Source organism: Ovis aries, chromosome 1, assembly GCF_016772045.2.
Source record: "Ovis aries strain OAR_USU_Benz2616 breed Rambouillet chromosome 1, ARS-UI_Ramb_v3.0, whole genome shotgun sequence".
Taxonomy (NCBI): domain Eukaryota; kingdom Metazoa; phylum Chordata; class Mammalia; order Artiodactyla; family Bovidae; genus Ovis; species Ovis aries.
The window spans coordinates 163,816,238-163,838,865 of NC_056054.1; the positions used below are offsets into that span (position 1 = coordinate 163,816,238).

A 22,628-nucleotide genomic window follows, 5' to 3' on the forward strand; every position below is an offset into this window, starting at 1 on the left:
CATTGGAGAAGGAAATGGTAACCCACTCCAGTGTTCTTGCCTGGACAATCCCAGGGACGGGAGAGCCTGGTGGACTGCTGTCTATGGGGTCGCACAGAGTCAGACACGACTGAAGTGACTTAGCAGCAGCAACGCTTCTTCAGAAGTCTAGACCATTGGAAAGAATACCTCAAGATGCAAGAGAGGAGATGAAGGGCAGATGGTGTCTGTATTCAGAGAAGAAAGATCCACTGGGCAGTCTGGGACCTCAACCCCATCAGGGATACTCTTGCTGCATGCTGGATTCCAGGCCAGTGCACCAGCCCACAGTCACTAATCACTGTTAATCCCATTCCTGCCCCCCTTCTCTTTACCTGACCAACTCTTGTGTGCCCTTCAGAACTGGACTCTGGCCTCGCCTCCCATGATGCCATCCCTGACACTCGCAGGTTGACTTGGATAGCATCTCCTCCCCTCGGACCCTGTGCTCACCTCTACCTAATACTTGTCCTACAGACAACAATATCTGTTTACCCTACCAGGCTGTGAGCTTCATTAGAGCAGGGTCTTTGTATCCCCAGCACCTACCACAGTGCCCAGAATGTAGTTGGCCCTGAATGCTTATAGAATGAATGAACAGAGGGCAGACTAGACAGGAGAAACAGCCAGGTGTTCCGAAGGAATCAAGAAGAGTGTTGTGAGACAGTGAAATGGGGCCAGGGGGGAGAAAATGAATGAAGGGAGTTAAAAGATACAAACTTTCAGTTATAAAATAAGCCCTGGGACTGTAAGCTACAAGCGTGATGACTATAGTTAACAATACTATATTGTATATTTGAAAGTTGCTAAAGGAGTAGGTCTTAAAAGTTCTTATCACAAGAAAAAAATGTTAACTCTGTATGGTGATAGATGTTAACTAGCTTATTGCAACCATCATTCTGCAATAGATACATGCTTATAAAATCATTATGTTGTACAACTAAAATCAATTTAATATTATAGTTCAATTATACCTTAATTAAAAAAAAGCAAACAAACAGAAAAAGAACTGTCACTCAAGAAAGGGTTTATTTGCCTTTTCCAGATGCCTGTGATGGAATTTGACTGAGCCTGGTTGTGATGAATGAAATTCATTAATAAATGAATTCATAAATAAATTAATTAATAATTAATTAATTCATTAATAAATCATTCATTAATAAAAAGGAAACTTTCTGGCCTATTAGTGCCTTAATTCTGGGAATACCCATAAAGTTAGTAAAAGATAAGCAGGCACAGGCTATTTTGAACATTTGTTCAGGCAGATAGGCTGGTCTTGAGCCCAACTGTCTGCTAGTTTCCAGATTTCCACCCCTCCCCATCCTTAGCCTTTCTATGCCCGGGGCCTCTCTCATTTCTTCTGGTTTCCAGTGCCTTCCCTACCCTCACCTTGTTATGCTATGCTTGAAAAAAAGACCTTAACAGCCTGATCAGTGCGAATTTAAACCACAATTCCTAGGGATTCAAATTGTCTCCAAGGAAGACACTAGTATGTAAGTTTTATTTGTCACTGTAGAGTAAAAGACAAGTCCTAATCAAGCAGTTTCAAGCATCAGAAAGTTGGCAGGGATAAAATCTTGCAAGTTTACAGTAAGTGGTAAGACTTAAGGTGTAAGGTAGAGGTTCTCATCCTTTTCGAACCCAGGTGCCTGCACTGCTTTGCGTTCCATGTGACCCTACCAGCCAAAAGATTCTGGCTAGCCTTATTCCAGGTCACAAGGTATAGGTACATTATCAGTTTTCAAATCCACATGCTTCTCAGAATCCTTATGGACTTCCCCTCCTCTATGCCCTAAAGTTGTCAACTAAAACACATCTCACAACCTAAATGTTAACAGTTGTGTTTCATTTGATGATAATTTTTAGGAGGCAGCATCTCAAGTAATCCTGAGAGAACTGTTTTGAGAAGGTGAGGGGTGGAGGTGGGGAGTCAGGATTTATAGAAAATTTGCAACAAAGGGCAGGTAGTCTGAAGTCAAAGGTTATTAACAATAAAGAAAACCAGATAGCTCAAGTTAAGGAATTTAGTGCCTTTTCTATGCATGAGAAGGTGGAAGAGCCTGGGCTCTCTGAAATAATTCCTTTGATATGCACCTCACCTATGGGGCCAATATCCTGTGTTTTCACAACCTGAGTTCCCTCAGGGCTCACTAGCTCACTGTCCTGTGGTGGCTGCAATCTCTGATGGTTGTGATAGCCTTTGTTTACTGATACGGCAGGAAATATCCCATTTATCAAAGCTCTGTTGAATAACTGACTTCAGGCCTGCCAATAATATATGAGTCTCCCTTTTGTAGAGAGAATTAGAAGAGACCCTGACATCCCTCTGGTACCTTTCCTGCCTTCTAACAACACACACAGTCATAACTCCACTGCAGTTACTAAATTGTATTATGTTCACCAATTCCCAAGTCTGGAGAGCCAAACGTAAGAAATGTATTATTCAAGTGACTCAGTTTAGTTACTTTCAGCTAGCTACAGAGTCAGGCTAATTATTAGCAAAGTACTGTATTGCAAAACAGATAGATATGTTTGACTTGGCTTACTTAGGCCAATTTATCAGAAATTCTAATGGGGGTGGTTGTTGGTTTATAGGGCTTCTCAGATGTTGCTACTGATAAAGAATCCACTAGCCAGTGCAGGAGACAGAAGAGACTCGGGTTTTATCCCCCGGTCAGGAAGATCCCCTGGAAGAAGGCATGGCAACCCATTCCGGTATTCTTGCCTGGAGAATCCCATGGACAGAGGAGCCTGGCGGGCTACAATCCATGTGGTTTTACAGAATCAGACATGACTAAAGCAGGTTAGTACGCACAAACGTGGATTGATAGCAGTGAGATTATCAAAGAAGTGGAATATTTTAAATTTTTACTCTATTTTTGACTGAGAATTTGTATTCTAAACGTTTAGGTCTTTAGGGGCAAATATTTCCATGAATCATTAAAATGATTTTTAAAGCTAAATATAAGCTAAATATCCAATTCAGTGTTGCTGACTTGCTCTTTTTCTTTACTGAAGTAATTTCAAAATTAGCTTTTCATAGAGGTATAGATATTACCAAGTATTCTAGAAAATTTGTATAAAATAAAGAAAACCATGGTGCCAGCCCCTTAAGTCTTTCATTTTCTGTCTTTAGCTCCTCTGTAATTCTTCCCTAGAGTAATATGTATGTGATATCTGGAGTTGCAGCAACTATTTTGTGACCAAGATTAAGAAAGTCCCATGAGAAATATATTTCTCCTTCAATATTACAGAGCAGTAATATTGAAAGAGCCTGGCTCCTGACGACATTCTCGATCGGATGCACCAGCCCTGGGCTGTCTACCTTTGTAGTTGTTGTAATACAGGAAAAAATAAAGAAGGTACTAGTTGTCAGATTTTGTTTTACTTGCAGTTTAAGTCTTTCTAATACTCTAATTATTCCTCCTTTGCTCAGATACCCACCCTGGAAGCAATCAACAATAGCTAAGGGTAGAAGATAGGATCATGTTAAGACACAGGGGACCTCCCTCTATAATTAGTGTTGGAGAGAATGGGTGGTGAGTGTGGGATGTTATTTCTAGAAAATGACAATTAAATAGAAAGGAAAATGATATTGTAAATGCCTACTTTAGAGAGAAGTTTTTGAAGATGATTCCAGCAATTGAGCCAGTGTGGATCTAAAATTAACAAAAATATGAAATTCAGAAAGAGAGGAGATAGGAGGTAATAACTTTGATCCAGACAGTTATTGAAAGCGTTATTTCCTCCAGCTTAGCTGACGCTCTCCAGATGGTCATTTGCGTGAATGCAGGAGTTCCACTTCTTTCCACCCACCCCTTCACTATACTATGTTCTCAGCATCCATTCTAGATGGCTTAAAAATATCATGGGTCAACTGAAAAGAGGAAGCAGGGGGGTCATTTTGGAAAATGTTAGGGGAAAAGTGTGATATATGCAAGTGTCCTTTCTGTTAGGCAGTCAAGGAACAATGGGCATTAGATTGCTACTGAGTAATCTTAATGAGCAGACAGAAATAAGAATAACAATAACATTGCTCCTGGGTACCTGCCTCCATGATAACTTCACTTGCAACTGGTGGTTTTTGCATAAGAGATGAAAGCTGCTCCTCCCATTCACATCATGGAGAATTCATCTCAGGCTGTGGATGGACTAGAATATTGTCTTGGAAAAGGAGAGGGTAACAGGCAGGAAGGCTAGGGGCCCCGAACAGAGGAACTAGGCTGCAAGTGTCAGATGTTTTTTGTCTCTCTCTTAAGTGGCAGGAGGGAAAAAGCTACAAGTGTCAGATTTTTTTTTCCCTTTTCTATACAAAATTAAAAGGAGGTTTCTTTTAGAATTCTGTGTTGACATGATGATACCTGGTTCCATCTGAACTTAACTTTTCTCAAACCTTGAGCTAACCGATGTCTTTTTCTTATGGAAATATTCTTCTTGAGCTATGTTAATGAATTATGTATTTACCCTAGACTCTGTCTTGCTTCAAGTCGGTTCTGCCTAAGACTCAGAACCTATAATGTTTCAACAAACCAGTGCGTTTTACCCATGGAAATGTTCTCTTAAGCTGTGTTAATGAGCCTATGTATTTACTTGGAAACCTGTCTTTCTTCAAGACTCATGTCAATCATTTTATGGCCCAGGATGACACCTTGTGCCAGTGTTATCTCAAAATGAATGTTGTGGGGTGCGGGGCCTGGTGCCACTCTCTGAGTTCTGAGACATTTCCTTTCTCTAATTAGCAGCCTGCTGATAGGTATGTAACTTCTTGCTAAAAACTAGCAATGGGGCACTCTTTCTGCCCCCTCTGATGTCTGTGTCAGAAGCTTTCTTTCTTTTACACTTTAATAAAACTTTATGACACAAAAACTCTGAGTGATCAAGCCTTGTCACTGGCCCTGGATCGAATTCCTCTCCTCTGGAGGCCAAGAATCCAGGCATCTTTCATGGCTCAGCAGCAATCTTTCAGAAAAATATACATTTTAAAGCCTTTTGACGTAAACCCATAAACCCAAACATTTTAGTAAGTTTAGGAGCCAAGAATCAGTTTCCTTTGTTCTCTGCATCTATCTAGAGTGAGCTTTTCTCCCCTATCTGTTTAGCTAGAACCAGGAGTTTCTTCTAGAAGTGATGGGGTTGAATGAATGTAGAGGGAGATAGAAGCACATTTGAAACACTTCCCTCATTACAGACACATTGAACTTAAGATCGTGGTGGTGTGTGTAAACTGAAATGTGGGTCTAGAGAGGCATAAGGACTGAAAGGGTAGATTTATGAGATACCCATAGCTGAAATGATGTAAAGTTCACAGAATAACTTTGAAACAAAGGGATAAAGGGCTCAAAGTTAGAAGACAGGGCACCAGACACATTTAGGGACAAAAGAAACAAGAAGTCTTATGTCCCAGAAGCATGAGATGAGGAGCCAAGGAGATAAGTGTGGCCAGTGGATAGAAAGCTGAACTTTCTGATTGGAGAGCTTAGTGCTGAGTACTGGATACTAGAAATTATGAAATCACTAGATGCCTTTGTAACAAGAGGTTCAGAAAACCAGAGGAGGGCAGGTAATTTAAAGGAATCTGTAGAACAATAATAGCTTGGGTAGGCACTTGTAAGACTGATCTTTTGTCTGAGTTGGAAGACTTGAGCATGTTTTTTGTTTTTTGCTGAGAAGAGTGAGGCAACAGAGAGAACCAAAAAGGCAAGAATAGGCACCATTAGGAGACCCTGAGGCCAGACCCAAGGTCTAATTCCTTTGCTCCTTTTCCCAAATTGAACCATTCAACCTCCAGTAAGAGAGCACAAAGGTCAAGGGGAATAGGAATGAGGACTGAGGGAAAAGATTAAATACTTTTGGTGCTAATACATGTAGCTTCAAGGGATCAGGCTTTCTTGCTCCATGTATTTGACCCCCCTCTCACCCTCATTCTCACTAGTTCTGAGGCAGCCTGTCCTAGTCTCCACTGTAATTCAAGAGGTTATGAGAACTTTGTGGGATAACTATTCTCAGTGATACTGAGTCCTGGTCACTCATTCTTCTATAGACATTTATTTAGCACCTTTTATGTGCTACATTGAAAACAACCTCATAAAAGAAAGAACCACTGTTACTACCCTCACGTGATGGATCAAGAAACTGAAGCTTAGGTTTAGACATAGAGCAAGCGTGGAGTTTGTTTCTAATGTTGTTTTAACATCACTTTACTATCTGATTCAGAGCCTTTCTACTAAAACAATGAGATCAATATTTTCTAAATCCTTACATCTTGCTAGAAACTTCAGAGTACACAAAGGAGCTAATACCCTCTCCCACTGTCCCAGAAAGAAATTCCATTTGAGCCACCAGACAATTTCCTTAAATGAAATATCACACAGTCAGTACCCATTTTGCATAAAAATGACCATGTGAACAGAAGCTAAACCAATCAATCTTAATAATCAATGTAAAAAAAGAACTGACTGTTCTGTAATCTTTAAACTATTTTGTCAAAACATTAAAGATTTGGTTACTGTAAGTTATAAATAAAAAAATATCAAAACTTGTAAGGCTCGGAGAACCGTGCTCTGAAAAGGACACTCAGGGACAGCCTCTAGTGGACTGACAAAGTTTATTACCCAGTTGTGTAGTTTTATAATTTTCAGGGAATAGAGCATAAGGCTGACTTGCACGTAGCCATTCCAGATAAACATTAAAGCATTCAAGCATAAAATACAGTTCCTACCGCCCAAGCCATAACGTAGCTTTGGCGAAACTCTAAAGGGAGTCTTATCATGAAACAACAGTCCTTGCTCTCAGAAACAGGTGGTCAGAAGGAAGCCTTCGAACGCCTCAAGGCCGGACGTATTGACCCTTTGTCATCCGTTCCCAGCCTTGGGCACTCAGTGAACGCTCATAACCCTTTGTTATGCTCGTCCCAGCTTCCAACCTTCGTCAGGAGTGGAGCAAATATATTTTCAGTATTTGCTTAAAGCCTTCCAGCTTCTCCACAAAAACTAATATTTACTTAGTTCCCTTCAATTTAAAACATTAGAAACATTCGGAAGTAAAGTGTTATATATCAAGAATAGTTTTGGGAATTGCTTGGCTATCCAGTGGTTAGGACTCTGTGCTTTCACTGCAAGCACATGGATTCAGTCCCTGGTCAGGAAACTAAGATATTGCAAGCAGTGAGGTGTGGCAAAAAAAAAAACAACAAACTGCCTTTTTTGTTGTATATCTTGCAATATGAAACAAGCATCTTTTCTATTCCTTGGTGAATTGTCAGTCTTCTTTCTAAGTTTGTATTAGCTTCTGATATTTTATCCTTGCACTTTTGATGTTGTCAAATATTCCAAGAGTTTTGTAATGTGAAGATTTCCTGTTTGTTTCTTTGTTTACCACCAACACTTCCTCTGGGACATCTTTATGTGGCTTGTCATAACCAGTTTTTTCATCTGTGTCAATAAGTTAACCTTCACGAAGTTCCTTTGATGCTTAATGCTGCTAAGTCACTTCAGTCGTGTCCAACTCTGTGTGACCCCATAGACAGCGGCCAACCAGGCTCCTCCATCCATGGGATTTTCCAGGCAAGAGTACTGGAGTGGGGTGCCATTGCCTTCTCCGAATGATGCTTAATGTTATGTATCAACTTGGTTGGGCCATTGTGTCCAGATATTTAGTCACATCTTGAATTACACCATCGGCTTTCACCTAGGTCTCCAGTACGCTGGTTCACTCTGCGCATTTTCACATGTTGGCCTCCATAGTCATGTGAGCCAACTCTTTAAAATATGTCTCTCATTATGTGTGTGCGTGTGCATGTGTGTGTATGTGTGTATATATACAAGTCCTATTGACTCTGTTTCTCTGGAGAACACAGACTAACAGTTCCTCTGGCTAAGCATCTGTGTCTCAAACAGCGGCAGTGATGACATTTCCTTGATCAGCTTTTTCTAATTCCATTTATATTCAATTAGAATTTCACTTTTTGTTTCTTTACTCCACTTTCATCTCTACTGTCCAATTATCATTTTTGTAAAATGTCACATGGATTTATCACTGGTAGACAAAGAAGCAACATAGCTACACACTCTGCTCTCTGTACGTAAACTGAGTAGCAGATGCGCAGTGGCCAGTCACCACAAAGCTCTTTTTAATTTTTATTTTATATGGAGTACAGTTGATTGACAATGTTGTGTTAGTTTCAGGTGCACGGCAAAGTGATTCAGTTATACTGATATGTATACATCTATTATCCCATTCTTTTTCAAGTTCTCTTCCCGTGTGGGTTTAAAAAATATTGAGTAGAATTCCCGGAGCTGCACATTTGATCCTCATTGATTACCTGTTTTTAAAAATAATCCATCTTATTTATTTTTGGTTGTGCTGAATCTTCATTGCTGCATGCAGGCTTTCTCTAGTTGCAGTGAGCAGGGGCTGCTCTTCATTGCAATGCATGGGCTTCTTATTGTGGTGGCTTCTCTCGTTGCGGAGCACAAGCTCTAGGCACACAGACTTCAGTAGCTGCAACACTTGGGCTCAGTAGTTGTGGTGCATGGGTGCAGCTGCTCCATGACACGTGGGATCTTCCTGGACCAGGGATCAAACCTGTGTCTCCTGCATTGGCAGGCAGATCTCCATCCACTGTGCCACCAGGAAAGTCCGGAAGTCCCAATTATCTGTTTTGTATATAGTAGTGTATATGTGTTAATCCCAACCTTCTAATTTATCCCCCACCCCAGCCCCATTTCCTCTTTGGTAACCATAAGTTTGTTTCTGAAATCTGTGAATCTGTTTCTATTTTGAAAATAAGTTCATTTGTATCATTTTTTTAATTCCACATATAAGTGATATCATATGGCGTTTGCCTTTGTCTGACATATTTCACTTAGTATGATAATCTCCAGGCCCACCCATGTCGCCGCAAATGGCATTATTTTATGGCTGAGTAATATTCCATTGTATATATGTACTACATCTTTTTTATCCATTCCTCTGTCAATGGACATTTAGATTGCCACCAATAGACTTTCCAAAAAAGTAATGTGATTGGTCCGTGAAGAGCATGTGCATCTCTTATCTATGTAGTGATCTGTGGACTGAAGAGCTAGCACCCAGTTTGTACTTTATGTATCCATCTCTATCTCTGTCTACAACATATATGTGTGTGTGTATGTGTGTGTGTGGGGGGGTGGGGTGGGTGTAGTAACTGAAATTTGAACTGTGTGGTTCGGCAACCAGTGATATTTAACTAAACCATAGTAACTAATTAAATGTATGCATATTGAAGCCATGCAATGCAAGGACTGCTTCTATTTACTTTTGAACTAATTGTCTAGGTCCATAAATCTCTACTATGAAGGACAGTCCCTTGGACAGGAAAGAGATCAAATGAGTCAATCCTAAAGAAAATCAACCCTGAAATATTCATTGGAGGGACTGATGCTGAAGCTGAAGCTCCAATACTGTGGCCACCTGATTCAAAAAGCCGATCCATTAGAAAAGACCCTGATAAAGCTTGAGGGCAGGAGGAGAAGGGGGCAACAGAGGATTAGATGGTTGGATGGCATCACCAACTCAATGGACATGAGTTTGAGCAAACTCTAGGAGATAGTAAAGGATAGGGGAGCCTGGCATGCTGCAGTTCATGGGGTCTCAAAGAGTCACACACAACTTAGCAACTGAAGAACAACTCTGATGGATAACAAAACAGGTTCTCAACTGAATCAGTAGCACCTATGTAAAAGTTGTATCATTTCATTAACTGTTATTCTTGAAATACCTGATACTTGCTTTCTTGCCTATTTTCTGTGAATAGCTGGCTGCTTAGCAAATCACATAAAAATGTTCAAATATAGAAGGTGGTTTGTGGTACAGACAACTATTTGTCCACTGAAAATCCGTTCTGCAATCCTTTCTTGAATTGTGAAAGTCACAGTTTTAATTCTAACTAATGGATGGTTTCCTGTTTGGGAATATGCAATAATGTAACATAGTAATACAGGGGATTTACATATATTTATAACACACTAAAGAGTTAATTGATTCTCTTCCCTTCCAGCTCTAACTTAAAGAGGATAAGAAAAAACAAGGTTCTAAGTGTAATCCCCTTCTGAGAAAATAAATTGAGCAGAACCTGTTGAAGACAATTAATGATGTCACGAAGCCACCACAGATAGGATGAGTAAGATCTGCCACTCTGCAATGTGCATGTGATGTTTCACAGTTAGCAGTTACTGCGCACTAAGGCTATGAGCCTCCATGTCTAGTCATCAGACATGCTGGGATGAAGGCTTCCAATAATTAAATTTCCAGGAGCTGCTAAAATCTGATGAGAGACAGTTACTGCAATAATTACATAATTTTTGTGGCAAAATAAATTTAATATAGTGTTAATCAGTTAAGTTATTGACATGGAAATACTTTATCCTAATGCAGTTCTTAAAATTTGTGCATCATGCAATGTGGCTTCTCAGTAAGCAACATATTTAAAAGATCTGATTTAACATGAACAAATGCGTAACACTTCTCTTGTGCCTCAGCTGGTAAAGAATCGGCCTGCATTGCGGGAGACCTGGGTTGCGAAGATCCCCTGGAGAAGGAAAAGGCTACCCTTTCCAGTATTCTGGCCTGGAGAGTTCCATGGACTGTATTCATTAGTCAATTCAATGTGTAACACTTATGTATATGCACTAGAGGGCACTCACCTACTGTTTTCTAGTTGAGCAAAATGGTTTCAAACAAGGCTATTGAAGAATTGCCTTAGAATCTTGTTTAAAATATAGACTCTTAGACTGTAAAGGAGCCCTGTGAATCTGCATTTTTAGTAAGAGCATATTATAAGGGAGCATGGTTAAGAGGATGACTTGTGAAGCTTGACTGCCAGGATTTGAAACCTGGCTTTGATACTTGTGAACTAGGATAATTATTTAATCTCTCTTTACCTAAGTTTCCTTATCTGCCAGATACAGTCAGGAATAGCACCTATGTCTTAGGTTGTTGAAAAGATTAAGAGAGTTAACCTAGAAGATACAATATAATGCCTGGCAGTAAATATTCACTCTATTATTAAAAGTTTTTTGTTTGTTTGTTGTTTTGGTTTTTGGTTTACCCAAACAATTTTATTTGGGCAGCCCTGGGGACTGGGAAGAACTGCACATAAAATAAGGTATTGGGCCTCTTGTTGGTGAACGTGGCCTGTGCTAGCAATGCAGGACCTGATGGGGCAGTGCGAAGTTACACACTGAATTGATCTTGGAGTAGCGGAACTGCTTGACTCCTGGTCAGCGGCACTCATACTGACTGTGGTCTCCTCCACCTTCATGATCAGTATTCAGTGTGCTCAGGCACCCACATCTCTGTCTGCAGGGATTGAGAGAGGGCACAGTACATGTGTACATTCCCCCATACCTCCCATCACATATAGGGGAAGAAGGCACTCGGGGACCCAATGGCCACAGCATCCGTCCCCAGCAGGCACTGGCTACCAGAGCTGTAGAACCTTCAAATTCATTTTGAGGGGCAAGGCCAGAGCCTCCCAAAGGCAATGAAATCCACTTGGTACTAGCACCTCTCTTTAAACTATAGCTATAAGGAACAGCAGGCTTCCTTGGCGGCTCAATGATAAAGAATACACCTGCCAACGCAGGAGACTCAAATTGGATCCCTGGGTCGAGAAGATCCCCTGCAGAAGGAAAAGGCAACCCACTCTAGTATCCTTGCCCAGGAAATCCCATGGACAGAGGAGTCTGGTGGGCTACAGTCCCTGGGATTGCAAAAGAGTCAGACACCACTTAGTGACTAAACAAGAAACAGCAGTTTTCAGGTTTAGGTGCTTAGAAGTATTTTTTTTTTACTAAAGATGCACATTGATATTGTTGCAAGAAGACTTGATAACTACTCTTGAGCAGCACAAGACTATTTTTAAAAGGAAAAAGAAGATATTCTCAACATTCTACCCAGCTGGGCTAAAACTTCAGGTTCTGACCCCCAGCTAGAGTGACCACAGAATGGGAAGAACCAAAGGTACAGGATAAAGCTGGTGTTTGTATGTTCTGCCAAACAGTTTTTCCTTTATTCAGAAGTCAATGGAAAGTCATCACACGCATTGAGGCAGAAGAAGGCAAGACCAGGTCTATATGTGAGATGGATTACTCTGCAAGCAGAGTGGGGGTTGGAATGGGATGGGTTACATTGGAGGCAGATGGGTGAGGGAGCTCGGGTAGATACAACGCTTCTCCTTTTCCAGCCCAGGGAACGGTCTCCAGAAAGCATTGCAATTATCCACATCAGTGACTCTAGTATTAACAATTTGAACCTTATAAATCTTTTCTTCTTAGGTGAAAATAGAGTTTGTTATAAAACACTCTGTGCCAACTCTACCCGATGTTTTATACACAGTATAGAGCACACAGTACCTGGAAGGCATCCTCCCTAAGTTTTGAGGCAGCTATGCAGTCATCAAGGAAAAACTGGACTGCTTTCCACCATACCGGAGGCTATGAAAGGACCACATTCTGTGCATCAACTGGTAAGCCTGTCAAGGTTGGGGTAGATTTCCAGGAACTGTGGCAGCTTTGAAGTGTCTGACCTAAGAGAGATTAAAATAAACTTCAGTTCTGCTCTATCACACCCCAGCCAAAATGGGAGGAGCCGCCAGGGGGGCAGGAGAAAGTGGTGGAGGAGGAGGGGAAAATTGAAGTCACAGTCTCCTCGTTGGTTTTGCCTTGAATTCACCAACACTGCTCTGCTGTCATTAAATTAGTGGAGTCAACAGTGCTTGGGGAAATAGCTACAATACATGAGTCTTTTCTCTAGTTGCTGAGGAGGGGCTATGAATGATTTTATGAGAAAAGAATCCATCCCTGGGGCCCTCTCTAACAGGATCAATTCCTGCTTGCTCCCTCAGCCACGCCTCATGTATCGCCCATCTACCTAGTCACTTAGTTCCTTAGAAACATATCTGTTTCTGAGTCTCTGAAAACCCACACACTATAAAATGATAAAACAACTCTTTCCTCTGTTAACATTGCAGAATCAATCTTAGACTGCGTAGAGCTAGAAAGAATCTAATCCAATGGTTTTCAAGTTCGTTTTAGTATCTGATCCCTTCAGAGGAAATCCAGTGAAGAAGTTCAAATAATATGTGAACAGAAAGCAGAGCTGCTTTTTTGAAAGGGATTTCTGGCTGGGCAATGCCTCTATCTCCAACACCCTATTTTGTGAATTAATTCTTTGAACACCCAGGACTTAAAGGAGCAAAGTCTGAAAGTCATGATTAAACAAGTTCTTCCATTTTACAGAGGACAAAAATGAGTCCCAGAGAGTTCAGAGTTATTTGGTTTCATGAGGGCTCCCCAGAGTAGTCATTTGCTAAGAAACACTTGTGAAAAAAAAAATGTTTTCTTGATGGATGATGATGTAGGTACACAGATATATTAAATGCAACTAGAGCATTTATCAGTGGATATTATTTTTTATTCAGCCCCTTAATTTTCACATTATATTTTAAAAAGTAAAGGAAGTGAATTTGCCATTAACCATATGAAAATTTTTGGAACGAACTGATTCTCCCTAAGGCTTACTAAGAGAAAAATTTAACCCTAAAGTTATAGCCAAACATATGAGACTATGAGAAAATCAGAATACTCAAAAATTAATCCAGAAAATGAGTGTATCCCATGCATGCATGCGTGGTCAGTCATGTCTGGCTCTTTGAGACCTCATAAACTGTAGCCCACCAGGCTCCTCTGTCCATGGGATTTCCCAGGCAAGAATACTGGAGTGGGTTGCTATTTCCTTCTCCAGAAGATCTTCCTGACCCAGGGACTGAACCCACATCTCTTGCATTGACAGGTGGATTGTTTACCGCTGAGCCATGACACACTTTATAACTTGTATTTTTTATATATACATATAGTAGCTTTATTGAGCTATGATTCACATATTATGCAATTCACCATTTAAAATATACAGTTAGGGGGCTGAGATTGTGGAGTAGGAAGAGCCTAAGCTCACCTTCCACAGGCGTATCAAAATTACAACTATTTACAGAGCAACTATTAATGAGAAGGATGTGAAGACTAGCTGAGAAGATCTCTACAGCTGAAGATATGAAGATGGGTAATGAAGATGGGTAAGAGGGGCAGAGATGTGAGATATGTGAGACCCACATTCTCAGGTAGATGACTCACAACAAAAAAGATAATTACAGACATTCTTCCCAAGGAGCTAGGAGTCTGAGCCCAATACAGAGCTCTAGGCCTGAAGAATCCTACACTGGGAGGTTAAGCCACCAAAACAACTGGCTTGGAAGGCCAGTGGGGGTTTTATATACGTATATGTGGTATGTTAGACCACAAAACCCATCTCAGTGAATTTAAGAAGACTAAAACTATATCAAGCATCTTGTCCAACAATATAGGACTAGAAATCAACTACAAGGGAAAAAAATTTGTGGAAAACCACAAACACACAGAGGCCAAATAATATGCTACTAAACAACCACTGGGGCTTCCCATATGATGTAGAGGTAAAGAATCTGCCTGCCAATGCAGGAGACTCAGGAGACATGGGTTCAATCCCCGGATCAGAAAGATCCCCTGGAGAAGGAAATGGCAAGCTGCTCCAATATTTTTGCCTGGAAAGTTCCATGGACAGAGAAAACTGGTGGGCATGAAAACTGATCGATAGGGTCACAGAGTCAGATGCTACTGAACGACTGAGAACACACAACCAATGGATCAATGCAGAAATCAAAGAGGAAATTAAAAAAAAAAAAACAAACACCTGGAGACAAATGAAAATGAAAACAATGATCCAAAAATCTGTGGGATGCAGCAAAAGCAGGGCCAGGAGGGAAGTTGACAGCAATACAACCCTTCCCTAAGGAAATAAGAAAAATCTCAAACAATCGAAACATACACCTCAAGACACTAGAAAAAGGAGGACAAACAAAACTCAGTTGAGAATGTTTCCTTTAAATCAAAGATTAACCAATGTAGTTCACCATTGTAACAGAATAAAGAGGGGGGAAAAAAAACATAAGAACTAAACAGGCGATGATAAAGGTACTTGATAAACTTCAACATTTATTCTTGCCTGGAGAATCCCAGGGACAAGGGAGCCTTCTGGGCTGCCATCTATGGCGTCGCACAGAGCCGGACACGACTGAAGCTACTCAGCAGCAGCAGCAACAGCATTTATTTGTGGTTTAAAAACCTCTGTGGTATAGCCACACTGGGAAATAGTTTGGGACTTCTTTATAAAACTAAGCATGAAACCGCCATACGACGCAGCAATATGCACTCACGGACATTTATCCCAGAGAAGTGAAAACTTACATTCACACAAAAATCTATACATAAATTTGCAGAGCAGCTTTATTTGTTTAGCCCCAAACTGAAACAACCCAGATGTCTTTCAATGGGTGAATGTTTGCACAAAGTGTGATATATCCATACTAAGGAAAGCAGTAAAAAAAGAATGAATTCTTTATCTGTGAAACAACTTGGATGAATCTCCACGGAATTATATTGAGTGAAAAAAAAAAAACAGTTCCTGAAGATTGCATACTACATGATTTATTTGATTTGTATAACATTTTTTAAGATGAAATTTTAGAAATTAAGAACAGATTAGTGATTCACAGGAGTTAGGGAAAGAGCTGTGCATACAAAAGGGCCACATGAGCAATCTTTGTGATGATGAAAATGTTCTGTATTTTGACTATGGTCAATTCACATGTGATGAAATCACATAGAACTAAATACACATGAGTATAAGTAAAGTGGAGAAAGAAACGGCAACCCACTCCAGTACTCTTGCCTGGAGAATCCCATGGACAGAGGAGCCTGGTGGGCTACAGTCCACGGGGTCACAAAGAGTCGGACACGACTGAGCAACTTCAATTTCACTTTCACTTTCACTATAAGTAAAATGGGAGAAGTCTGAATAAGATTGTGGGATTGTAATGTCAAGGTCCTGATTGTAACATTACACTATATCTCTGCAAGATGGTACCATGGGAATAAACTGGGTAGATGGGACAGACTTTCTCAGTATTATTTCTTACAACTGTGTGTAAATCTACAAATTACCGCAAAAGCGAAGTTTAATTGAAAAAACTTCTCCTAAAAACCTAGTAATAGGTGAGAACTTCCAAATCCGATCAACAGTAGTTCTAAAAAGCATATAACAAACATACTTCTGGGGAAAATATTGAAAGCTTTTCTTGAATATTAAGAACAAGATAAATGCCTGCTTTCCCCCATTTTTATTTGTCACTGAATTAAAGGTTCCAGCTACAGAATAATGCAAAAATAAATAAATAAATCTAAGTTATAAGGGCAGGAAAAGAACTAAAATTACTATTAGTCATAGGTCATATGGTTGCATATGTAAAATTCCAAAAGGAAGTACAGTTAAATTTCAGAATCAATAAGTATATTAGCAAAGCTAGAGGAAAAGTCAGCGTACAAGACTGTGTAATAGTATTCAAAAATCAATTGTAACGTTAGCCAAAAGAACCCCAAAATATCTACAATATGACATTTAAAATAAAATTAAACACATGAATAAATCTACCAAAAGATATGCAAGGCCTCTACACAGAAAACTATTAGGATTATTAGGAAAAATCGTTGTTCAGTTGTTCAGTCATGTCCAGCTCTTTGTGATCCCATGGAATGAAGCATGCCAGGCTTCCCTATCCTTCACCATCTACAGGAGTTTACTCAAACTCGCGTTTGTGTATGCCATCCATCGAGTCAGTGACGCCATACAACTATCTCATCCTCTGTCGTATACCTCAGATGTTTTAAATGCCCGTGTTATAAAGCGGTCAAGTTCCTGAGTTAATCTATGCAGCAGGTGCAATACTGATCCAAATCCCAGTGAATTTTTGTTATTGCCTTTTCTGAAATTGACAAGTGGTTTTGCAATTAATATTGAAATGTAGAGAGGTAAGGAAAGACAAACTGCTGTTAAAGAACATCATGGGAAGGACTTCCCTGGTCATCCAGAGGCTAAGGCGTCACACTTTCAAAGCAGGTGGCCCAAGTTTAATCCTTTGTCCCAAACTAGATGCCACATCTGCAACTAAGTTCACACGTTGCAACTGAAAAAAAGAACCTGCCACAAAGAAGATCTCGTGGGCCACAGCTGAGACCCAGTGCAGCCAAATAAATTAATTTTTAAAAAATCATGGGAAATTTTGCTCTGAGAATTAGTTCACAGAACTACTTAAAACATTAAAATCTTATAGAAGTTAAAGGAGTAAGATTTGTTGTTGTTCAGTTGCTAAGCCATATCTGACTCTTAGTTGCAACCCCATGGACTACAGCATGCCAGGCTCTCTTGTCCTTCACTGTCTCCTGGAGTTTGCTCAAACTCACACCCATTGAGTCGGCGATGCTATTCAACCGTCTTGTCCTCTGTTTCTCACTTCCCCTGCTACCTTCAATCTTTCCTAGCATCAGGGTCTGTCCCAATGAATACAAAGGTGTACAGTACTGGCACAAAAAATGGACCAAAAGACCACTAAAACAGAAGAGAGCATGTAGAAATAGGCAGTGAATAGATGGATACACAATTATGAGAAAAGTGGAGGTACAGAGAAGTGGGTAAAAGACAGCCTTTTCAAAAAATAGTGCTGGATCGATGCGTAAAGTTTCTGTAGCTGCAATAACAAATAACCACAAACTTAGTGGCTTAAAACAACACATTTATTATCTTACCATTATTTAAGTCAGCAGCCCAACACAAACCTCACTAAGATAAAATAACCGATTGGCAGAAACGTTCTTTTCTGGAGGCTCTAGGAGGGAATTAATTTCCTTGCCATTTCCAGATTTCTAAAACCACTGGAGAATCCCATGGACGGAGGAGCCTGGTAGGCTGCAGTCCATGGGGTCGTTAAGAGTCGGACACGACTGAGTAAATTCACTTTCACTTTTCACCTTCATGCATTGGAGAAAGAAATGGCAACCCACTCCAGTGTTCTTGCCTGGAGAATCCCAGGGACGGGGGAGCCTGGTGGGCTGCCGTCTATGGCGTCGCTCAGAGTCGGACACGACTGAAGCGACTTAGCAGCAGCAGCAGCAAAACCACCCACATCCCCTATTCTACATTGGCTTGTGGCCCCTTTCCTCAATCTTCAAGATCAGCAGTGTTGCATCTCTCTGGCTTGTTCTTCCCTAATTAAGTTTCCTTTTGACTGCAGCCTGGAAAGATTCTATTTTAGAGCTCTATTTGGTTAAGCTGGGCTCAATCAGATAATACAGGATAAACTGGTCATCCCAGAGTCACATCTGCAAGGTCCTCTCTGCAGCAGAAGGTAACATATTATGAGGCTCCAGGGATCAGGACCAGGACATCTTTGCAGGGTCCTCATTCTGCCTACGACAGTCAACTAGATACTCTTAGTGAAAAATAAGAAAACTTCCTTCACCACTCATCAAATACCAAATCAATTCCAGATGGGCCATAACTCTACATGTGAGAGTTTGAAAAATTAAACTTTTGGAAGAAAATATAGAAAAACGTTTTCATGATATGGGGGTAGTAAAGGATTTCATGACCAGAACAACAACAACAACAACAAAACACCTAAGACTGAGAAATTGATTGAGATTAAAGTTAAGAATTTTTCAACAAAATCTCCTATGAATAATGAAAATGCAAGCCACAGAGTGGGAGAAGGTATGGGCAACACACATCATCAATGAAGGGCTGTGTCAAAGTTTGGGTTCCCCTGAAAGCAGAACCTGAGAAAAAGGCTTGGTACAGGAGCTTCCAGGGATCCATCGTGTGTGTTAGGCTTCACAATAAAACAAGTTAACACCAATAAAAACAAAAGTCTTAAATGTAATATCTAACATTTATTCAATGCTTTCTATGGGCTAAACTCTGTTCTAAGCATTTTATGCAAATCAACTCGGTTAATGCCTCAGACATGCCCAGAAGTAGATGCCTTTATGGGCTTCCCTGGTGGCTTAGACAATAAAGAAGCTGCCTCCAATGCAGGAGACCCAAGTTCAATCCCTGGGTTAGGAAGATCCCCCAGAGAAGGGCATGGCAACCCACTCCAGTATTCTTGCCTGGAAAATCCCACAGAGAGAGGAGTCTGGCAGGCTACAGTCCATGGGGTTGCAAAAGAGTCAGATGTGACTGAAGTGATTTAGCAAGCAAGCAAGATGCCTTTGTAATCCCTGGAGAAGGAAACTGAATCACAGTGTAGTTAATGTCCTAAAGCTACTAGGCAAGGTTGTGATGGCAGGGATTGCTGTCTGTTTTGTTGACTGCTACATTCCCACTGCCTGGAAAAGTGCCTCTTCATTGAATAAAGTTGCAAAATAAGATTCACACCCATGCTGCCTTTGGCAAATCTTGCATTCTTAACCATAACACGGAACAGCTTATAATGTTATTCACTTAAAATCTCCTATTCAGATCCAGGGTAAGCAGAGAAAAATTAAAATTATTTTTTAATTTAAAAATTAAGTTTTTATTAAAAAAAATAAAGATGCATTTAAAAATGTTATCCATTCATCTAGATTTCTTAGAAGAAAGGGGGATGGGAGAAACCAAAGGCCAGAAGAATGTTTTCAAATACTTTTCTTCCCCACAGGTTTGTTTAAGATCATATTCCCGTCTTTGCCAGCCAGCATTTTAGCCCTTGCCAATGAACTTTCCAGATCACGGAAAGCCACCTCATAACCCTTTTCCCAAGAACTGAGCCTAATCCCAACCCTCTCTCAACTGAAAGACATGTTCGTGTTGACTGTTGGTTCAGCAGTTGTGTTTCTAACCACTGAATCAAATTAAACTGAAATCAAAACCAAACACATGTTCCTCTAAGAAACAGCCAAGACTTTCACGCTAAATACCAAACATTCTCCCTCCAGCAGTTCAGGAGTTCTAGCACACAACTTTAAGATGTTAACCAAGAATTGTCCAGACTACAGATCATTGCTTGGAAAATTTCTGTTGCTGCTGGTGGTGATGATGTGTGTGTGTGTTTAAAACCAGTGTAGAAAAGTTCATGTAACAATATGCTCCCATTTTAAGAAAAAATGATTACGGTATAATTTTGTACAATAAAGTCTCTTCTGAGTGATCACAGTTTTTCTTCTGTTGGATGATGTTTTTGGTGGTCAAGGGAAATATTGAAAAGTAGTATTCTTTCTTTTTTAATGAAATGGGCATTTAAATGAACCATAAATCAACATTAGTCAATTGAAGCTATGGAAGTGACTGTTACAATGACTTTATTATTATTTTTTTTATATTGGTGTAAACCAACAATGTCATGTTAGTTTCAAGTATATAGTAAAGTGATTAACTTATACATATATATGTATATATTCTTTTTCAAATTCTTTTCCCATTCAGGTTGTTACAAAATATTGAGTAGAGTTCCCTGTGCTATACAGCAGGTCCTTGTTGGTTATCCATTTTAAATATAGCAGTGTGTACATGTCCATCCCAAACTCCCAAGGTTTTGGTGCAATGTCTCCAAAGAAACTACGCAGCCTAAAATAATAATATATTACTACTCTGTGTACATTTTACTTTCTATGAACTATATTTATGTACATATCCATTTTCATATCAAATCATAATCCCTGCTTATTATTATTTCCTTGAGCCTATTAAAATACATGATTTCTATTTTCCCTAGAAGTTCATACACAGTGTTTTATTCAGTCATAAAAAACATTTTTAAAAACTAAGGTCATGGCATCCAGTCCTATCACTTCACGGCAAATAAAAAGGGGAAAACTAGAAGCAGTGACAGATTTTACTTTCTTGAACTCAAAATTCACTGCAGACAGTGACTGCAGCCATGTAATTAAAAGATACTTGTTCCTTGAAAGGAAAGCTATGACAAACCTAGGCAACATGTTAAAAAGCAGAGACATCACTTTGCTAACAAAGGTCTATCTAGTCAAAGCGATGGTTTTTCCACTGTCATGTACAGAGCACCAAAGAACTGATGCTTTGGAATTGCAGTGCTGGAGAGGACTCTTGAGAGTCCCTTGGATTGAAAGGAGATTAAATCAATGAATCCTAAAGAAAATCAACCCTGAACATTCATTGAAAGGATTGATGCTGAAGCTGAAGCTCCAATACTTTGGCTACCTGATGGGAAGAACCAACTCACTGGAAAAGACCCTGATGCTGAGAAAGATCAAAGGCAACAGGAGAAAGATGTGGCAGAGGACGAAATGGCTAGATAGCGTAACTGACTCAACGGACGTGAATTTGAGCAAACTCTGGAAGACAGCAAAGGACAGGGAAGCCTGGTGTGCTACAGTCCATGGGGTTGCAAAGAGTCAGACAAGACTGAGCAACTGAACAGCAACAATGAACAATAAAACTCTATTCATTCAAATTATTGACTTAAGAAATATAAATAAAAAAGATAAAGTAGACTGTAACGCCTTGTAACATGTCACTGGAGCCTTGTGCTAAGGTGTTCCCAATCCAATAAATGGCTACCTTTGATTTTCAGATGCCTTCTAGTGTAACTACGTGTATTATCATCTGGTACATATTTCTACATCTTTTCCACCAAGATATAGAAGTCTTTAGTTGTATTCTGGCATTCCTCTCCAATATTCTTTAAACATTACCAAAGTACTTCTATAGTCTCTCACAGAAGTCATTATGCCAACCAAAGAATAAAGTTCATCTAGACCTGGACATGTCCTACCTAGATTTAAATTACCTAGGTACCCTTATTCCCTACTACTCTATCTGGACTTCCTTCAGTCTTCTTGGGTGGCTCAGACAGTAAATAAAATCTGCCTGCAATACAGGAGACTTGGGTTTGATCCCTGGGTCAGGAAGATCCCCCAGAGAAAGGAATGGCAATTGACTTCAGTATTCTTGCCTGGAGAATCCCATGGACAGAGGAATCTGGTGGGCTATAGTCTATGGAGTCACAAAGAGTTGGACACAACTGAGTGACTAACACACACACACGCACACTACTTCCTACTTCCCTACTATTCATATTTCTCTATTAATATTTGAGATTGGGTTTATCTACATGTTTCTCTTTTATATACCACTTCAGTTATTCTGCTTTCTCTCTGTCTTTGTCTAACTTCAATTTTTGTCCCATTAGTGTGTCTCTTTCTCTCTACTGTGTTCTCTTTTTTTCATTTAATGGTCTTTGTTTTTGGCTGTTCTGGGTCCTCATTGTCGTGCGCAGACTTTCTCCGGTTTTGGCAGCTGGGGGCTACTCTCTAGTGCGGAGCTTGGACTTCTCACTGCGGTGGCTTCTCTCGTTTCAGAGCATGGGCTCCAGGCGCACAGGCCTCAGTAGTTGCGGTGCACCACCTTAGTTGTCCTGAGGCATGTGGAATCTTCTTGCACCAGGCATCAAAGCCATGTCCCCGGAACTGGCGGGCAGATTTTTTAACCACTGGACCACCAGGGAATTTCTCTACTTTGTTCTTTTTGGCTAAAAACATCTCCATCTCCTAACCCTGCCATGTACTTCTTGCCTCAGATCTTTGTTGCTATTAGCTTGAAACATATGAATACATATGAAAGTTCATATTGCCTGATATTTCTTTTACATTCCATTCCCCCGTATATTTGTCTTCCGTGTTTCTGTTTTTGCC

The 22,628-nt window shown here is 40.1% G+C and overlaps 1 protein-coding gene and 1 non-coding gene across 2 annotated transcripts in view; one reads left to right on the forward strand and one right to left on the reverse strand.

The window, feature by feature from the left end:
* Positions 1–2,634: 2,634 nt before the first annotated feature.
* Positions 2,635–22,628, forward strand: part of LOC105609869 (soma ferritin-like) — a 78,229-nt gene continuing 58,235 nt past the window's right edge. Inside the window, exon 1 of the transcript XR_009600882.1 lies at positions 2,635–2,821. The gene's annotated coding sequence lies outside the window, so the exon portion shown is untranslated. The remainder of the gene's footprint in view (positions 2,822–22,628) is intronic.
* On the reverse strand, positions 11,484–11,620 carry LOC114111286 (small nucleolar RNA SNORA68). The gene has a single exon (XR_003587370.1). It is a non-coding gene; the product is annotated as a small nucleolar RNA SNORA68 (small nucleolar RNA).